The sequence below is a fragment of the Mixophyes fleayi genome, chromosome 1 (genome assembly GCF_038048845.1).
Source record: "Mixophyes fleayi isolate aMixFle1 chromosome 1, aMixFle1.hap1, whole genome shotgun sequence".
In the NCBI taxonomy this organism is placed as follows: Eukaryota; Metazoa; Chordata; class Amphibia; order Anura; family Limnodynastidae; genus Mixophyes; species Mixophyes fleayi.
Window position 1 is genome coordinate 82,637,580 of NC_134402.1, and position 22,489 is coordinate 82,660,068.

A 22,489-nucleotide genomic window follows, 5' to 3' on the forward strand; every position below is an offset into this window, starting at 1 on the left:
TCACGTGCCAGAACTCATCAACATCCTCATTAGCGTCCTTGTCGGCCACACAAATATACCCCTCATCCTGTTGCAATTCCAAAGTGGCATCCTCAATTCGTGTATCACCGGCTACACTTGGGCTGTTCATGCACACAGCTGCAGAAATGCTGGAACGGGCCTTCTTTATGGGTACACTATCAGAATGGTCATGATTACACATAGCACTCATCGATAGACTTTACTCAGGGATTTGTGTCATTTCTGAATCTGAACATACATTGTCCTCTAATGCCTCACTGTTTTCTTCCAGCTCGACTTTTACACGTAAAAGTATTTGGACACCACTTTTGGAGTCCAAATGACAAGGTCTTGATTTGTCATGAGTGACCTTACAAGAAAATACCTCAGTGACAGTTGCAGAACTCGCACTCATAGAGAAAGGCGAAGGCCTCATTCTTTCTTTGCCACTGTAGTATGCCATGTTGGCAAATTTTATTTTTTTCTGCAGATAACTTTGACTGGATTACAGGTCTTTTTTTCTTGACCAAGGTAAAAGGTGTTTGTTTAAAAATTTTTCCCAGTCTTAAAAACACTATGCACTTTTACATAGGCATTACCAGATGACGTAGAGGGATTACTATCATCATGACTGGTGCCAGCAGCTGCTTGGTACTCCTGCTCTTCTGTGTACTGCTGTGAATCCATTTTGATAACACCGTACACTTTGACTGCAAATTCTGAAGAAAAGCCTGCCAGGCCTAGTAGTTGTATTTCAGCAATGACAATAAGCAATGGAGTAATGAAGCTCTCCTCTTTGTGTATAACCTATATAACACAGTACAATTTGACTGCTAATTCAGAAGAAAAGCCTGCCAGGCCGATTATTTGTATTTCAGCAATGACACTTAGCAATGGAGCACTCCTCTTTGTGTGTAACCTATATAACACCGTACACTTTGACTGCAATTTCAGAAGACAAGCCTGCTAGCCCTAGTATTTGTATTTCAGCAATGAGAATTAGCAATGGAGCAATGGAGCTCTCCTCTTTGTGTTTTACCTATACAACACAATAGAATGTGACTGCTAATTCAGAAGAAAAGCCTGCCAGGCCGATTATATGTATTTCAGCAATAAAACTTAGCAATGGAGCACTACTCTCTGTGTGTAACCTATATAACACCGTACACTTTGACTGCAATTTCAGAAGACAAGCCTGCTAGCCCTAGTATTTGTATTTCAGCAATGAGAGTTAGCAATGGAGCAATGGAGCTCTCCTTTTTGTGTTTTACCTATATAACACAGTAGAATGTGACTGCAGAATTACACCAAGCATGCCAGCCCTATGATTTCTATTTCAGCAATGACAGTTAGCAATGGAGCAATAGAGCTCTCCTGAATGTCACTGTAGACTTAGTTGAACACTGCTACCCCCTCCTCTTTCTATTCAATCTATGTTGCTGCCCAACTGCACTGCAGACTGTGCTACCCCTTCTGTGTCCCTGTGTGAAATGGCACTAGATCGCCGTGAAGGGCAATACTTATAGATTTCAAAACTCACGAGATCCGAGGTCCAACGACGTTTTTCCTCGTTTTCAATTCCGAAAAAGTGCGAAAGTACTGAGCTAAGTTTGGGTGTGTTCTGTTCTCGTGGAACTGAGCCTGATCATCTCTAATTAAAATAACAACATGTAACAAACATATAATACTGTGTAATGGAGAAAACTGCCCTCTTGTGGCCAGCCTTATAAACACGAATTATCAGTGAGAAGGTGAATCATTCTACAAAATCGTGTACCTCCACAGACCACACTAAAATAAAACCCTGTAGCCAATTCTTCAACATTCACAAAATCATAGGAATTTTCATGGATTCATAGGAAGAGTAAATGCAAGGTCAAGAAGAACACCCCATACAGCTACCATCACATTGAATATGTCTTGTCTGAAATCATTTATTTAAATGTGTAAATTAAAAACTAAATCCTCCACTCCCACCCACTTCTGTGGTCACTTCCCTTAGAATTAGTGGCCATGAAAACAGATAACAAGATAAACAGCTAGCCAGTGGTGAGCAGAACTGGATGGTATACCCACAAGAATAATCTGAAACATAACATTAGACCTCAAACATCCGATTCATCACAATACTTTTCCAATCTTGACACAATGAATGAATATTTGCTATGCGCCGTCCCCGCACATTCAGGAAGGGCCTGGGACAGACGCCTTCTTCTGACGGGCAATCTCGCCCCGTTGTCTAGCAACAGGACGCTGCTTCTCTCCCCAGTCCCGGCAACTGCCAGCACATGCGCAGACCTCCCGCATCTTCATTTCCAGGCAATGGGACCCTCTTCACTTCCTTCTGTCAGCGGTCAGCTGATCTTGACAGCCGATTCCACTGCCACCAATCAGGAGACATGATGTATTATTTAAGGAACTCCCTGGCGCCACTTGGGTACCAGAATATCATGGTACCCTTATTCTCCAACACATCAGTCTGATTCCCAGCACCCTGATTGTCTCCTTGGTTATAGCTATACTGACCCTGCTCCTGGATTCCCCTTCTGGCTTATTTGGATCTCCTGGCTTGACCTCTGACTGCCTGACTCTGCTATTGTCTATTCCCTTGGTACCTTATAAGCCTGCACGATTCTGACCCCGGATTGTATGACCATGCCTGTTCACCTTCTGCTTCGCTCGTGACTACCTGGTAGGGCAGCGAACCTTGCGTCTCTACAGCAAACGCCAAACTCCCTTGCAGGGGTCCCTGGCAAATTCCAGAGGTGTGTTTGGACTCCGTGCCTCTTAGACTAACAGTGTCAATACCAGCAGGTAGGCTTCAGTTTAAGTAGATTCATGACACTGTTAAAGGACAGAAAAGAGACCTCAAACTATCACATTTGCCACCAACCATATGCATTAATAGAGGAATTTAACATTTGCAACTATACACATCAATCATAATCAAAATTATGGCTTAGAAGTATAATATGACATGCATAATTAAGCTTGCCCAAGAGGATCTTCCTTTCCTTTCTGTCCTTGGCGACAGACCAGACCTTATTACCCAGTAGGAACATTTCCACCAACTTATGTGTAGGAAACCTAAACTCCATATGGTCCAAACAAATTTCAGTTTCTCAGAAGTCAGAATGGCTGCTCTTACTGTCAACCTTGCCTAAATTTGATGGAATTCCTAAATTCCCAAATAACTTTCCCGCTATTTGTGTAACATAGATGTGCAGGTGAACAACCCACGGACCCAAATACAGATAACGGCATGCTAATAACTATCTAAATGACCTGTCCAAAAGGAACTGCAACCCATTGGGATACTGTCAGGATTCCCAATATAAAACCACGGAAAGAACGTAATGAATTAAGTGGGTTTTATTAAACACCATAGGTTTTAAGATGCAGTACGGTAGGGTATGGCAGAAATGGCAAAAGAACTCAGTAAATTACATATGCAGAAGGCGATGGTCTGCAGGACTTTATCACGCAGTAGTGGAGATGATGTACTTGGTGTGGTAGTTTGAGGAGCAAGGCACAGAAGATAAAGGACACAGGATGCGATGATTTGCAGGACTTTACTACAAAGTAGTGGAGATGATGTACTAGGTGAGACAGTTTGTGGAGCTAAGCACAGAAGATAACAGACACAGGATGCGATGGTGATGATCTGCAGATAGATGTGTTGGAAACTCAGAGAACAGTTAGCAATAATCTGCAGAGCATTACCGCAGGATAGTGGAGTAGACACAGTGGCTGAGATGATCTGTGGATATGTGCTGGAGACTTTGAAAACAGGTAGCAATAATCTTGAGAGCGTTACCACAGGATAGTGGAGTGGACACAGTGGCTGAGATGATCTGCGGATAGATGTACTGGAAACTCAGAGAACAGGTAGCAATAATCTGCAGAGCGTTACCACAGGGTAGTGGAGTAGACACAGTGGCTGAGATGATCAGCGAATAGATGTGCTGGAGGCTCAGAGAACAGGCAGCAAACAGGAGCCAGGGAACAAGACATCTGAACAGAAGAATAGACCTGAAGATCAATCAGGATAAGATATGGGAACAGGCACAGCAAAACAAGGAAATGCAACAGATGATCTGTCATAGGTTGCTGGGGCAGGCAGGCCTTTATAGGCAAGAGGCAGGTGTTTAGTCTTCCAGGAATAAAAAGGCAGCTCTGGCAGATGTGAGAGCTGTCTGAGTACCACAGTGGCCCCTTTGGTGGAACAAGCTACTACAGGCAGGATACATCAATATACAAAGGTCCAACATAGTTCCTGGCAGACAGGAGCTGCAGGATGCAGATTTTGACAGATACAAAAATCAACATCTTCATCTTCTCAGACAGTCCAACCAGTAAAATGTGACAAAGCCCTCACCTACCACCTTTGCAACCATTACTAGAAGGAGTGATATTAAAAATATTTATCCTACACTTCAGTAAATTGATGAAATCTGGAAATTGGGTCATAAAATCAGAACTGCTGAAACTGGGTAAGAAAAAAATTACCTTATTTGGTCACTTATTGACAGGCTACCATGATGTTAGGGTGGAAGCCCACTGGGTAACACTGGTATCTAGAGGTTCAGGATCACACAAATAGAGAAAGATGATACAACTGTATCTTTCTTTTGGATTATGGAAATAACTGTAATCAATAGAAAATATATACTATGAACATGTTAAATTAACAGTGATCACCACACTTCAAACAATCTCCAACAGCATTCAGTATCTTTCATCCCTCCATATATCTAATACAGTCTAGTCATTAACAGAGCCAAGTTGTATAAAGATGTTCTCTGGCCAAGCTGTAGTTTTGCTAGTGGTCCTGAGACAGTTGCCAGGACAATAATGGCAATGGCAATTCCCAGCCAAGCTGTTGCTGCGCGCCTCATGTTTTGCTGATCTTGGCTGATCACTCAAAGCTCTTTACCAAGGTGGTAGAGATGTGAACCCCAGTCAACCTAGTTTAGAAGGCACACCAGGGGGACAGAGCCATTAGTAGCTCTGGATAGAGCAAGAATTTCCTCCCTGGATGGTTGGCAGAAGTTTTGTAGAAAAGTTGCAAAAGTTCAAGCAGGAAGTAAGGTCAAGCTGGTATGAGGTGACAAAACTAGGCTCAATAGAATCCAGAAACCCCTGGGTCTCTCATGCAGGCCTTTTTAAACTGTACACATTTTCCTCAATGGAAATCCCACCCTACAGGGTTATTCCAAAGGTCAGCTGCATTGGGATTGGTAAGGATGTGACCATAGGTTGGAGGTGGGTAGCAATCAGGATCATCCACATGTGCAGTCATTCCTTGCAGAGTTGGTGCCTCAGAAAGACACAAAGTCTAATTATAATCTGAGGTTCCAGGAGGAAACTGATGGGTGAAAATCTGGGGCAGTACATAATGTCTATTTCTTATCTATTAAAACTTGCATACATGTTTAAAGTTGTCCAATAATCATCTTTTTTTCTGCTAAATGCTTTGACCACTGTATTAGGAACTAATTAATTCCATACCTCTTACTTGACAGAAAGGCATTTGTGGTCATTTGCCCATTTACCACCAAGTTTGGATGTTGATGTGTTCAGGCATAATTTACTTTATTACAATTTTATTTTTTTTCTACCTCGATTTAGTTTTATGTTGATGGTTTTCTTTCCTTTGGTTTATATGTTATGTACAAAACTTTTCCATAAAAAGACGATTTTCGATGTTCAAGCATTGGGTGAATCTAATATATTTTGGGGTTGTGTGGCACCAGAGACACAGTAAATATTGTCAGAGTAGAAGGAGGAATTGATTCTGCAAAAGGTAGAACATACTTATTACTACCTGAAACTAGAATAGCATAATATTTGTAAATGTTCAGAGAAATTATAAGGTCTTTTAGCATGACGTGTCATTTAAAAACATTGATCTTCTGGGATATGGTATGCAAAATTCAAGAAATATGACAATACTTTATGAATGCCACAATCAATATATTTATATATTTATCAGAACATAAATTGTGTATCAATTTTATTGAGCAATTGTGGGTAGATGAAGATGTTAGTGTACGTAGAAATACTCACATTCCTTGAGCTTTTAGGAGACTTCAGATCTTTAAAGAAGAACAAGATCCTCTGATGTTATCTGTTGATTTTTTGCTTTACTACATAGTGTGTTTCAGAATCCTGTTGCTGGGAAAAAAGCATTTTATTCAGAGCTCTGTTTATGCACTATTGTGTCACTTGGATAGACTCGCAGCAGCAGACTGTGGGGTATGAAGGTAGTTGTCCTGGGAGCAGACATAGTATAGTTTGACTCTGAAGTCATGTCATGCTGTCAATGAAGAATGCTCACTCTTGCTGTGTTGGGTGCAGTAAGCCTGTCGAGGAGCATAGCTCATAAACAATTCTTTATATAAAATGGTCTTTCCTGAGGCACTGTTTAGTAAAGTAAGGAATAACTTCAGAGGACCTTCAACGGGTCCACTTTAAAATCGATGATAGACTGTCAGGCAATCTTACTCTTTCCAGAAGCAATTCCTTGACTACAGGACAATCATAACTATAAATTAAGGCCCAGATTCAGCGTCCAGCTCCTCTCTTACCAGTGACAAGTATGTAATTTGTCTCACAAATTCCCATTTCCACCGTTTGACAGCTCAATTTCTATCTAGCAGCAACCAACTACAAACAGCCAGAGAGAGAATGTTCTAGAAATAACCCCTCAAAGCTGCACTTTACTGACATTATGACCACAGAACCTGAACAACAGTCATCTGTCTGCATGTCCTCACAATCTGCAAAAGTACTTCATCTATCCATGTAATGGGAAATTTACACTTACATTCTGAGTGTCAAGTTGATATTTACTTCATATGTATAGTTCACATGTGGATATACATCTGAATTATAACATGGACCTGGGTGGTTTCGGATGTTACATGCTGAGTGTGGGCTTGGCACATGAATGTGGTTTGTTACATGTCTACATGAAGAAAATTAAAAGAGTTTGCTTTCTGACAATATTTAAATCATATACTAGGGGAGGAGTAGGTGAATTTAGGTCTGGACAGATGTTCCCAGGTTTGTTGGTAGATGGAGAGCGTTTCCCCCCCACAAAGGGACTTATTTTTACCAGTCCTTGGAGTTGGTGAAAAACAGGTCTCCGCTTATACTTTCAATGGGCGCATCATCATCATCGTCAGCTATTTTTAATCTTTCGAGTGCACCTTATATGGGAAAGAACATTCCTAGGTGCATTTTGACTAAAGTATTAAAACGTTAAACACACAAAAATAACACATACCGGTAATAAACACAGTCCTGATGTCAAACAAAGCCAAAGGGAAGAGACAGGCAGCAGACAAGGAATATCCAGGAACAAGCAGGGTCAGGAAACAGGTAATCCAACAATATAGAGTCAGCAACACCATGTAAACAAAGTGCAGGTACAACACGATAACCACAGACTAAGTCCTCCCTAATATTTAAAGTATAGAGGACCAATCAGAAGTGCTTCACAGAAACAAGCCCCCTTCCAACACACATGAAGATTGCAGCCCTCTATGCAACTTACTTTCTGTAAGGGTGTGCACACTTAATTGTAGTACGCCCCTTAGGGATGGAAACTATTAAAAAAATGTATTATTTGCAATTGAACTGCAGTCATTACCATCAAGTTAATGTTGATTATCATATCTCTGTCCACAATAAGACACATCAAGTGCATATTTTAATGTTGCAGCACATCTACACTGTATTTTGAGGTGCACATATCTTAATATTGCGCCCCCATAAGTATATGCTGGCACTCAGGACCCAAAATTGAGGATTAATCTAAATCAGGCTCCAAATGAGGAGTTGTTTAGTTGATCAGGTATTGAAACATTAAAGGATATTTGCAAGTAATTATTTTCTCCTCTTCACAAAGGACATTGCCAAGGTTGATATGCCTTTTTAAACTATCTGAATGCCTTGTGAATCTCTCTCATGCATCACAGTTGTGTATAAGGAGGAAGAAGGAACATGAACCCTTTTATGCCCCAAGGTGTTTTGCTCTCTGCGACCAGATTAATTCTGATATGTTCTGATAAAGCTTTTAATAAAAAAAATTGTTCCTAGTGTTGCAATTGCTGTTTTCTTGAACAAACCTGGTTCTCTTTTGGGAACATGTGGTCATAGGCATTGTATCATCATCATCATTTATTTATATAGCGCCAACATATTCCGTAGCGCTTTACAATTGAGGACAAACATAGCAAACTAATAAACAAACTGGGTAAAACAGACAAAGAGGTGAGAGCTTACAATCTATTGTATAATGAAAACCAGGTGGATATATTTCATATTTCATGTTGTGCGGATCTTTTCCCTTTTCTGGATGGTGGTTATTAATTAATTAACAGGATGTCTACTATGAGACTACTGTGCTTATAAAGGGTTATAATTTGAGATAGTACGGTATTTAAACTGATTGCCTCTGAAGCACTCTAATGTACCAGTTGTCACATCTCAAATGTTCTAATGGCTGAAGACTGATTATAAAATCACTATAATGCGACATTGTTTAAATAAACGCATAGATTTTGTATTATATTATAATTTCTTATCCTAGTTGCTAATCTGCTTCAAGAACTCAATAACATTTTTTGCCTGGCAGCTGTTCTGTATAAGAAAGAAAATACATATTCTCCAGAGATGAACTGTCCTGCAGTTATTAAATTATGAGCTCAATGCAATAACAGTGGAGAAAATAATAAATGGAAGGAGATCAATTGTATTTCAAAATATGATATTTATAGACATTGGGGAGACAAATAGGCTTCCTTGCTACGGGTTTTAGATTCTCTAGAAAACAAAGAAAAAGCATTAATTCATACAAATATGAAAAGGTCAATGAATTCGGTCAGAGTGGCTGGCATCAGTAAATAAAATAATATGCAGCACACCCATAGATGAAGCTGTGTTATTACTCAGGATTACCCTCTGCAGTGATATCCCAATAAAGACCCTGTAATATACACAGACCCAGTAATATACACAGGCCCAGTAATATAGACAGACCCAGTAATATACACAGGCCCAGTAATATACACAGACCCAGTAATATACACAGGCCCAGTAATATACACGGACCCAGTAATATACACAGGCCCAGTAATATACACAGACCCAGTAAAATACACAGGCCCTGTAATATACACAGGCCCAGTAATATACACAGGCCCAGTAATATACACTTTAATAACCACAGACACCATTCAAAGAGCAAATATTATCAGATATTCCATTGGCAGGCACAAAAGTCAAACACCTTGGGGGAAAAAAGTGTTAATACAGTTTTAGATCACACAGGCATATAATATACAGCATTTATTATATAGCAACATGCTTTAGTACAACAGAAATACTATATATTATCATTACTGGCCAGTGTACCACTTTAATCTGTTTATACTAGAGATGGTCACTGACCCCCGTGTTTTGGTTTTGGATTCGGTTTTGGATCTGGATTACCGTCGTGTTTTGGTTTTGGTTTTGGTTTTGCAAAACCGCCATTGCGTGTTTTGGTTTTGGTTTTGGTTTTGTTTGGTTTTGTTTTGCTATTTTGTTGGAAAATACATGTTTTTGTGCCTAAAATAACCCAATTTAGTGCTCCAACTGTTTTAGAGATAAGTAATCTAATTGTTGAGGTAATAAATCATCCAAAAAAACTGTTTAATTCTTCGTTGGTAGGCCTTCATTTATTCTACACACAAAACAGATTGTCTTCCTCTCCATCTATGCATATTGGCAATGCAGCCATCGTCTTTGGATGTATATAACACCCTACACTTATAGTTAAATATGTAAAGAAATGGAAAAAGACAGTTTGCTTTCTGTCTCTATAGGCCCCCCTCCACTTTTTTAAAAAAACAAAAAATTCAGCCATTATAGACTGTACAATATTAATTGACATGGAGAAAGCCAGTTTGGATTCTGTCTCTCTAGGCCCCCCTCCACTTGTATAAAATACTAATAAATTCAGCCGTTATATACTGTACAATATAAATTGAAATGGACAAAGGCAGTTTGGTACCTGTCTGCATCAGATCCTCTCTCCACTAGGAGTAAAATAGAAAACTATTCAGCCGTTATATAATCTAGAATATAAATAGAAATTGAGAAAGGCAATTTGGTATCTGTCTGCATCATAGTCATCAACATCATCATTAGCGCCCTCGTCGCCTACACAAATCTCCCCCTCATCCTCTTCTAATTCCAAAGTGGCATCCTCAATTTGGGTATCACCGGCTACACTCGGGCTATTAAGGCACACATCAGCAGAATGCTCACGATTAGACATCCCACTGTTGGATGGACTCTCCACAGGGATTGTTGTCATTTGTGAATCAGAGCAAATATTCTCCTGTAATGCCTCACTGGTATCTTGCAGCTCAGCTTTGACGCGTAACAGTAGTTGTGCACCAATTGTAGCCTGGGTAACTTTTTGGGATCTGCCACTAATAGCCAAAGGTGAAGGCCTCATTCTCTCTTTGCCACTGCGTGTGTAGAATGGCATGCTTGCAATTTTTTTTTTATCGTCACTTAACTTTTGCTCAGTTACACTTCTTTTTCGCTTCAATACAGTAAATTTTTTTTTGGTTTTTGTTTTTTGCACTAATTTGAAAACACTCTGTTGTTTGACATCGCCTTGGCCAGATGACGTACTGGGAACACTAACATCAGGACTGGTGACAGAACCTGGTTGCTCATTTAGATCATATGTGGACTGCTTTGAATCCATTCTGAGCGCAAACCACTGAGGAGTGCTAAAAATTATTGAGTAGATACTGCTGACAGATATGACTTTTGACAGCCAGAAATATTAATGCACAATTAGGGAGGACACCCCAAAAACACTGAGGAGTGCTAAAAATTATTGAGTAGATACTGCTGACAGATATGACTTTTGACAGCCAGAAATATTAATGCACAATTAGGGAGGACACCCCAAAAACACTGAGGAGTGCTAAAAATTATTGAGTAGATACTGCTGACAGATATGACTTTTGACAGCCAGAAATATTAATGCACAATTAGGGAGGACACCCCAAAAACACTGAGGAGTGCTAAAAATTATTGAGTAGATACTGCTGACAGATATGACTTTTGACAGCCAGAAATATTAATGCACAATTAGGGAGGACACCCCAAAAACACTGAGGAGTGCTAAAAATTATTGAGTAGATACTGCTGACAGATATGACTTTTGACAGCCAGAAATATTAATGCACAATTAGGGAGGACACCCCAAAAACACTGAGGTGTGCTACAAATTATTTAGTAGATACTGCTGACAGATATGACTTTTGACAGCCAGAAATATTAATGCACAATTATGGGGGACACCCCAAAAGCGCTGGGGAGTGCCAAATATGAAGAAAAAATAATAAACCTCTATCCTCCTCTCTGCACTAGCGATTTTGGTTAGAGCAATTGCAAGAACAATATGGTATTCTCTGTCCCTGCTCTAATTAGCCTATGACTACACCCTGCTCTCTCCCTCTGTCAAATGGCGATGGATTGCTGTGGAGGCGTGTATTTATAAAGTTGAAGTATCGCGAGAACCCAGTCCCGAGATCCGACGACGTCACAATGACGTTCGGCCTCGATTTGGATTCGGAATGGGCGGGAGAGTACCGAGCTGCTCAGCTCGGTACTCGGATACCCAAAGTTCGGGTGGGTTCGGTTCTCGGAGAACCGGACCCGCCCATCTCTAGTTTATACCTTTTACATTTTGTTCCAGCACAAAAAGGGCCTACCTTCACTGTAATTAGGCAATGGGTCTATTTTAACTACTGACATGAATCTATTTGTAATTACAATCTACATAGTAATTCATGTGTTCCATATCTATATGTCCTCTGATTTAGGATCCCTTATGACAGTCAGATGTTTCCGTTTGCAGGTAATATAATTCGTGGAAGTAGGTCTAACAGCATGATGATATTTTCGAAAGTATGTAGTATTTAAGTAAAAGAAGGCCATTGTTTATTTGCTAATCACTGTGCCACAGTTGGGTGACACAATGGCACAGTGGTTAGCATTGTTAACTCATAGCACTTGGGTCATGAGTTAAATTCTTACAGCGATACTATCAGTGTGGAGATTATAAGGTGTCCCTGTGTCTGCAATGGTTTTCTCCAGGTGCTCACATGCTCCCTCACTCCCGAAACATACCCGAAGGCTAATTGGCTTCCATCTAAAGTAACCCTAATCTGGATAGTATGTGTAATATGGTGGAGATATAGAAATAAAGGTTAATAAATAACTATAACAGTTATAGTAGTCAATGGTTTCAATGTCCCTCAAGCTCTTGTTTAGCCATGATTTCCTTTTTACAAGTATCAACAGTGTCTCCGGACATGTCATGTTGGATAATGACAGACACTTTATCTCCTATCTGCATGTATTGGAAGACAATGTATGAACCTGAACAGACATTCTGACACCGAGTGTCCAACCTCCTCTTGCACCCACTCTAATGTGTTCTCATTATTTTGCAATCTCCTGGCTTCAAACGAGCACATGGGAAAGACAGTAATCTCTGTAGAAAGTATATATGTGTGTGTGATCTATATATTGATTCAAGGCTGCCTTTGTGACAAGGCTATACACATTAGTCTTACATCTTTGTTTGTCTCAAATGTATTAAACATAAAAAAATAATTAGTTGATTATTGTCAGCTTCAATTTTGTTTGTATTTTCTTAGTGATGTGAAACAATATAATAGAATTTTCTTTATCACTCAGTCACATGAGGCTTCAAGATTAGTTTTTTCAATATTGCAACAAATTGGAGAAAAAAAAATTGGCTTCAGAGCTGTCAATATTTAATCCATTATGTGTTGTCTGTCCAATGACTATTGCTTAAAATTTGCACAGATTACTTTATAGTTCTCTCCACAATTAATTTTGATTCACTTTAATTTCACTGCTATATGGTAAGTATGCATTGGCCAATATTGTGAGCCATGCACAGAAAGCAGGGCGGAGAAACACGGTAAGCCTGGTAAATGCATCAGGAAGGCTTTGCATTTACCGAGGTGCCCTGCCAGGCTGCCTGTGCCGAAAAAAAAATGACCACTTTATGGTCTGTGTTCCTACTCTGTGAATAACAGAGAAGGTATATGAACAAGTAGGGGGGAGGGGGTATGTCAGTTCGCACATCCACAAATAAGGCACTTCCGCACATGCACCATAGAGTGCCACAAAGAGCACGTGCCTATTCAGGGCAGAAGAGCACCGAAACTCCCAGAACTGGCCCTGCAAGAAAGCCATTTATGTACTGCTGACTGAACAGTCCTGCCTACCGGTGGTAGTCAGCATATCGATGCTGACTACCACGACAATACTTACCCCGACGTGGTGACCTCGAACAACTCCTTCCTGACCTGGCTGCAGGACGACTTCTGTGATCGGCGACTGCAAGAGATCGCGACCTATGAAGAATGCGAACAGTCTTGATGACGTAAGTGCCGACCGCGACGCTCTTTTCCTTGCTGTTAAGGTGGAAATGAAAAGAGCGTGACGGTCGGCAGTGACGTCATCAAGACTGTTTGCATTCTTCATAGGTCACGATCCCTTGCAGTCGCAGGTCACAGCAGTCAACCTGGAGCCAGGTCGGGAAGGAGCCGCTCGGGGTCACCACGTTGGGGTAAGTATTGTCGGAATAATGGCAGCCATTATTCCATACCCCACCCCTGCCTACGTAGGCTGGTCTTATTGAACCTACATGATAACTAAGGCCCTGGATTTAGTTTTAATGTATATCATGAGAGTAATGTCAAGTTCCATCTAGGAACCCTGCTCAATCTGAGATTAGACCTCTATCCACTTTTATGTCTTTTTCAGTTTATGTAAAGGAAAATGTTTACAAATGTTTATGCAGTATGTGATATATCATTTAAAGTTGTCTGGTCAAAATTAATTTATATAATTTTAACCAGACAAAAAAAAATGAAAAAGAAGTGCACACTTAGGGCTTGATGCATTGCTGGACGCAAAGTGGGAGTAAATTGCTCTTAACAAAATAGCACTAGCTGAGGCATACTTCCGTCCATATGCAGAGCTGTGCATATCTTGAGTTATGTCTGCCTCTGCATTAGCAGCATAAGCAACTGGTATACGATAAATCATCATCATCAGAGAGTATTGTCACCTGCCCTATAGCTGATACTAAGGATATGTCTCCTAACATGCATATATCATACTTGCCCATTCTCCTGGAATGTCCAGGAGACTCCCAAATTCCAGGTAGGTCTCCCATACTCCCGGGTGAGCAGGCAATTCTCCCGCAACCTGCCCAACAGGAGACAAAATAACACAATTCGATGTAAATCGCATCATTTTGGCCCAGCCACCCTAACAAAATGATGGTGGGGGTGGGCCAAAATGACGTGATTTGCAGCACCCTGCACCCTCCCACCCTCCAGGAGATCCCGGAGGGCAACGATAGAGAGTTGGCAACTATGGCATATATCCGTGTTTCTGCAGGTTTGCATAAACTGCATTTGCATAAACACGCCTTTATTGTACTCTGCCAATGTTAGAACGTCCCTTCCCCCCATCCTGCCTCTTTAGGCGCAGAATTGCACAAGTCTGCATTGGTGCATATGCATGTGCCCACTTTTCATGCAATAAACACTGCACAAACTGGCGTATGTCCGACTCTGCATTAGCCCCGTAATATTGAAAGGGAATACTCCATGTTTATTGAAATAACACCTCTGTAGATTGAGTAAAACAAATAGATGCGTACCATACCAACTGAAAATGACTGCTAAAATTATCCACTTATTTATTTTAAAAATTCATGGTAAAAATATCACATCAAGCCTTAATCAAGTGCTCATAGAAAACAGACAAGGATACAATGAGGGCAATTTGCAAACTGCAAAAAAATGTAGAACAGGCCTGTGACGGCCCAGTTCTCATTGTTCAACTGCTCAAAAGCTATACACATTGTTTTGTCTGAGAATTAAGTATACATTTCTGCAAAGTAAGAATGTCACATCACATTATAGCTTACTATCATATTTGGACAATTATTTCACTGAAGTAAAATTCGGATTAGCTTAATTAAAAGAGAAATTCATAAACATACAGTTCATGTAGTGTAAATTTAATTAGTAGCTTTTTTTTTTAATATATGGCAGCATTTGGCAACTTGGGTTTTATATTTAGTGGCTTTAATAAAATTGAAATGTTACCTTTTCCCCCTAAAATACAGAGAGAGCTTGATTATTTTAGACTGTGCCACAGTTGCATAGAACATGTGCATAAGGCTGATGTGGCTTGCTTAGACACATTTACATTAAATAATAAATTTAAAGTGCTGGAGACTGCCATTTGTCCTAAACAACTCAGCTCTATAAATATCTTACATAACGTTTACAATTAATAAATGAAAGGGTTCATTGTCACAGTCTTTGTTTCAAATGTGAACATTTTACATTTTATGTTTGCAGTTTTATTGGTTTATGTGTGCTCCCCTGAAAACAGTTGCAATCCTAATTTTTCATTTGTGCACAGATTCAGTTACATTATTGTAGATGTCAAAAGTTCTGTATGGAACTTCAAATCTGCCCATATTTAGGAAGTAAGGACACATGCACATTTTTTAGTTAATAAATGACACCCATATCTTATTCAATGTTTTCAAAACATGCCGAAATATTGAAGGCCATTTCTCTTTCCACACCTTAACATTAAAAAGATAAATAATAATTCTGAAAAATAATTACATACATCTCTAGAGAGAAATATATATATGTATATGAATTGTCTTATATATTAGACATAACATAATAATTTGAGATCATAATACATGCTGCATACATTTTCCATTAATATGGAGGAACATACAATGAAAGAAAAGGTGAGAGAAATGTACTGGCTAGAGCTTATAGTCTTAAACTAGTATCCATGAATTGTAATGAAGAGTAGTAAAGTACCCAAAAGAGCAAAATAAATAATCATCAACAAATAAAACATCTTTATTCTAGAATGTTGAGAAACTCTCATCTATACAGAGGGACAGAGGTGCAGGAATACTTTTTTCTTATTGACACAGAACATACAGATGGAGCACAATTGTAAGGGACAAAGTGCACAATTGTACGTCTCCCAAGCATTTGATGAGATTGTATTGTACTGATTGCCGCACTCTATTGGGGAACGGCAATTGAGATCCTGCTCTGTCTGTTCTAGCCAGTTTATTTTAATCCTTTGCCTTTGAACAGCAGTCTGTACTTGGGAGAATATTTATAAGGTATTGTTACATAAATAAAACAATTATACCTTTTGCCAATCCAAGTCTACACTGTTTGACAAACTGTATACCTTGAGAGAGATATTACATTTGCCATACACAAATTGAGAAGTAGTTTAGGGGCCTTAGATCAGTCATTTCATTTGATGTGCCATTGGTCCCCTCTAGCCCACTAAGCAGCTTCATGTGGCTTTATAGCTACAGTACTTAACTACTCAAAATCAACAAATTGAATTTCGCACAACCACTTGAGATGTCATTGAACAGAAACCTCTGTGCTTCTGTCCACTGAAATGCCCCCCACATTTAGAGAACACAGTGACTTTATGGCACTGTCAGTGTCTGCTAGTGCACTTACTAATGTGGAAAGTCCAATAGCCACTTCCCATTGGGGAGGATAAAGCTTAACTTAAAAAATTTATTTTTAAGATTAAGCTGAAGAAAATTTAAAGCTGGAGTTAGAAGCTGGAGTGTAGCTGGGCACAAAACTGTTCACCAGAACATATAGGTATCAAATAAATGCTGCACTTACAATTATGTTTAAACAGTTACCTGCTTCTCCTCACGCTAACCCTATATAATCTCTCTAATGGGTCTATTTTATTATATGGGGATAACACAGATTTTGTATCACAATTATCATAGCAATAGAAAATCTATTATGGGTGCAATTTACTAAGAAAATGTCTTAATATTAATATGAGAAATATTCGGTTGCCCAGCGATACTGGCTAGCAGCGTTAAGAGAGGTCTTCACAAGCCAGTCTTGGTGCCACTGCCCATGTGTGTTCTTGCTTCCACTTATAAAAAAATATATATAAAATATTTCACATCAACTGCCACTCATCTTAAACAAAGCTTGGATGACGGCACTGCGGAAGCCATGTAGAAACCTAAAGTTATTAAGCTCCGATATATCTATTCCTTAGATTTCATTTTGAATTACTGATTAAAATAATAATGGCTACTCAGTAATCCCTTCTTGCACCTCTTCCACCCACTTTGTGGTCTGGTGTTGAATGCTGCAGAAGAAAGTCTATAACCTGTAATTGACCTCATTATACATCATTCCATCTCTAAACTGGTAGGAAAATGCGAAAAGCAAATAGCATATAACAGAACAAAATTTAAAAACAATGTGCTGAAACTAATTTGAAATGGCCCGACACTTTATCAGTCGATCTAATGGACATGAGGTACACATCCTTCTGAGTGACAGGGCTGTCTCTGAAATACTATTTATGTGGTCAAAGACTTTGGAACACAGAAAATAACTTATCTCTGGCTGGGATCAAGGATTCCACTTAGCCAGAGGCACGAGGCAGTACAGGGAAGCAGGACTAGTTGCAAGCAGAGTCTGGCAATCAGACAGAGAGTCACAACGAGAGATCAGAGGGGCAATGAAGCAAACTGAAACAGGGTATAAACAGGAGACAAGCAGCAGCCAGGTTTAATCGATGAATTGCACAGAACACAGATTGAGGCAGGTATATGAAGCCATGAAACAGGTGCTGGTACTAATTAGGTAAGGGGATTAAAGAGGAGAGGTGTAAAGTTCAGGGGAAAATAGCAGCACCTCTGGTGGAGTTGAGGTACTGCAGCCACATACAAAATACAGGCATACAGTCCTAACATATACTTTTGTAACCCATTCTAGCTTTATTGAAGTCGACAATTCTTAATCTTAAATCTTCTGAGATCTCCTTTTTTTGAGGCATGGTTCACACCAGGCAATCCTTCCGGTGAATAGCAAACTCCAAATTTGTGAGTGACGTTTATAGGGCAGGACAACTCTAGCCAACACCTCTAATCTTGTATCAAGTCATTAGCCTAGAGGTTCATATACATTTTCCTTCCTGTACTTTAAATGATAAAAAGAGATATTCAATATGGTTAAGAAAAGTATTGTAATGTGTGAGATATTAATTTAAACAGAATGTGTCTATTCTTGTGACCTAGATGAAGATCAGATCACATTTTATGACCAATCCAGGAAATTTCAAAAGGTTCATAGACTGTGTTTTGCCACTTTATATAAACAAGTTTTATCATATCAGTTTTTTATAATATTTTTTATACTACTAAAATAGATATATTACTATTTTGTACCTATTAAACAGATCATTTACTTTGGAATATTTTCAATACAACAGAGAAAGAGCCAAGTACATCTGGACCCAATGATTGGGGCCTGTCATGGGACCTTACCATGGTTTCCTAACTCTGAAGTTGTTTTTCTGTTCACACAAATACCCACATTAATCTCTGCATTTTCTAATTCAGGATATAAGAGCTGTCTGCCTTTAATTATTTACTCTCCTGTTCTTCAATACTTCGGATATTTTTGCTGCAGTGAGTTTAATTGAATTAAATAATACTAATATTTTATTTATGAATTATTCCACCATGAACTTCCTATAATCCGAACTTAAATTATCTCCATACTTTCCAAAAATTAAACATGCACTGTTGAATGTATTTTCTTCTACTTATAACAATAAGCTTCAATACCAATATGAAAAATAAATATTTGCCCCTTTTCACTTTTTGTGCACAGAGAAATACTATGCTATAGAACACTTCTATGTTTTTATCAGAAATCTCACAGTTCTGTTAACACATAATGCTGCAGACATTTTCATTATAAATACCATAGCTGACAGCCCGCAACAAACTGCCCTTCCTTTTTGTAAAAAAACATTTCATTGCAGTGTAAAAATCACAGATATGTATTTATTTAATAACATGCCTCTTCTGTCCACTCACAGGGAATGATAAAAACGTGAGAAGTAACTATCACACAAAAATATACATTTTATTATTAAACCCATTTATAAACACTAGTGCTTTTTATTGCAAATGTTTAAACATACAAAACAAACATTTGTCCCTCTACCTCCAGTGGATAAAGTTTTCCTTTAAGAATCTACAGTACTCATGCCCTTATCAGGGCCGGATTAACGGAATGGAGGCCCCTGGGCTAAGGGGCCCTCCATTCCCCGTGAGGCCCCCAATGTGAGCCGTCCGCCGCCCCCCACCCCCCGCGAGGACCCCCCCAAGCACTTACCTGTCAGTGCAATCCTCTGTCCCAGCGCGCTGTAGTCTGCTTACTGAGGATATCTCGCGAGAGTTCATGAACTCTCGCGAGATATCCTCAGTAAGCAGACTACAGCGCGCCGGGACGGAGGATTGCACTGACAGTACTCAGCAGCATCGATCGGGCCGGGGGCGCCCCCGCCCCCGACCGATCAGTAATGCTGCTGAGGAGTTTGAAGGGCCCCCTGGATGCCCGAGGCCCCTGGGCTATAGCCCAGTTAGACCTCGGGTTAATCCGGCCCTGGCCCTTATACAAGAGGAGGATGTATTCATGTGCACTCTGACATGTCATCTTACAGAAGCGGCTGTGGAATCACTCCCGTTTCACTATACAAAAGTGATCTTTTCTTTTGTTAAAGCCATTTTACTCCCAATATAGTTTACATTTTTGGACAAACTCTAAAGGGAGTCTATGAGAGTTGCCTATTGATCCGCTGGTTTTTAGTCATTTTAAAAAAATGTAGATATAACATATATTCTACCACTTCAGAAGATCCAGAAACATTCTATAATAGGATATGTGTTCTTTTTTGCATCCCAGACTACACATCCCAGGCTGCTCAGCTGCCTCCTAGCTTTTGGCTTCCGGGAATCTCTCCCAGCATATAGTAAAGTGTTGCCAAGTTCACCAGAATCCCATGGAGGGCTCACCAAACTTTTTAAAATATAAACTGTTGTCAGGGTCATATGTTCCTTTCTGCAGCATTCACCTTGGTGTGCATCCCAGCACATCTTGAGTAAATGCTCCTTCTATACATTTGCATCAGATTTTGTAATCACGGATTCATACATTATCCAGCTGCCTGAATATTCTGTTCACTCCTAGATATCGCATTATTGGACTTTTCAGTTTCCCAGTATCATTTCAGCAAGTAACTGTGATATACTTGTGTGCTTGTTATTGCATACCTTTTTGCTTTACGTTCTGATTTGTGCTAACTTTTTATTTGACCCTATTTCTTGTTGTGTCTGGCACGCTTGATAAACATTTCCTTTATAAGATTGTTGTTGTGTAAGTTCTTACAACTGTATTGACACTTGAACGAGATCTTCCATGAAGCTGTGTTATCTTCCAAGACATAGCAATAGCAGAGTATTACAGGCAAGTTAGATATACAGCATCCTACTAATGTCTTATTCTAAAATACATGTGAGTCTATGAAATTCTAAAAAGCCATTATGGCATTATATTATTTATTTATTAACAATTATTTTAAAGCACCTAGCTATGATGAAGCACTATACAGAGAATATTTAATCATTCACATCAGTCGGGAGCATGGAATCCATATTTTCCTACTAGGGTTAATTTTGTCAGTATGCTTTTTTGTAGTTTGACAGAAAACCGGAGGAAAACTATGATCAAACCCGTGACCCTGGCTCTGTGAGGCAGCACAGCTGACCGCTGTGCTGCCCATCATATAATTGAGAAGCATCAATCTCTAGAATTTTATATTTACTAACCCTTAGCAATTACCTGTAAATTGTATGATTTCTAAACTCCATTTATCTTTCAATTAAATTGACTATTTGCTCCCTCATCTGCCTCAGACAGTTCCTCAAGAGGTCTCTGCTAAACTATAACACACACACACACTACCTAAAACCCTGCAATGACATGCTTCTTCTAGACATTCTGCTGACCTAATCAGGATAGAGTAAAATATAACAATGAAGTGCTTAACAAAAAAATGGAGGCTCATCATCTATCTTTTGAAAATCAGGATAGCAGTAACTGATAGATTCGGCATTGCCATACACTGTGGGGGGGATTCAGTTAGACACGAAGTTTCTTTGGAACGTTCGTGAGACACCTCGTGGCGGAGATTTGACAGAAATCTCTGCTCGTTTTTTTTTTCACACCCCATAGAGGTGTGAGGGAAAATAAATAGAGATTTCTAGTGTAATTGCCGGCAATGTGTGCAGCGCGAGGTCCGTGCACTACTTCACAGACAATTGAATCTCACCTTACATATCATGAATAGTTCAATGTAAATGTGTACTTATTATGATCAGTGTTGTTCTTTAAGTGTACAGAGGCTTAAGTGGTCTGAACTCTTTATGAATCAGGCTTATACAGGATGAGACTTTTCTTGCCCCTGTATTAAGACTTATTTTGTATTTGATCTCCTGTGTGAAATAGTAGGTATGTTATAAACCCAAATAGGAAATTAAAACCTGACTTTATGTTCCCATTTGTTAAATACACTTTCTAACATTACTTTTTTGAGGACCAGTATATACACTGCAAAGAATGCCCTTTAGAGATGTTCAAATTATTCAAACCAGCACACAGCAATAGTGGTCAAAGGGTCATTGATTTGTGTGAACTGTGTAAAGGGTGATAATAGTATAACCTATGGAGATTAAGAGGGTGGTTGAGGAATATTATAAGCTTGACTAAAGAGGTGAGTTTTCAGAGAATGCTTCAAAGTTTTAAGATTAGAGGGAAGTCTTATTGTGCAAGGGAGGGAATTCCACAAATTGGTTACAGCCTGAAAAGGGAGCAGGTAAGGAGTGTGGATGAGAGATGCAGATCTTGTGCAGAACGAAGGACAAAGGTGCTGAGCTGGTAGATATTTTGAGACAAGTGAGGAGATGGCCTTGTATGTTAGTAGAAATATTTTAAATTGGTTTTTGTGAACCAATGTAAAGACTGACAGAGTGGATCAGCAGTGGAAGAACGATTTGCAAATAAAATCAAACTACGTGCAAAATAAACTGTAGAGGTGAGAGTCTGATTCGGAGGAGACCAGTAATGAAGGAATTGCAATAGTCACTGCGCTAATGATGAATGCATGAATTCAAGTTTTTGCAGTGACTTGTGTGAGATATGTGCACAATATGGAAATGTATTTTAGATGTATGTAACATGATTTAGATATAGAGTTGATGTGGGTAACAAAGGATATTTCTAAGTCAAGGATCACACCAAGGCAGTGAGCTTCAGGGTTCGATTTATTGTCATGTTGTCAACAGAAATAGAAATGTCAGGTAGGTAACTTCTGTTGACTGGTGGGTATATTATTAATTCTGTTTTTAAAATATTGAGTTTTTAGTTAAGGAGAGGACTTCCCGGATGAAATGGCAGAA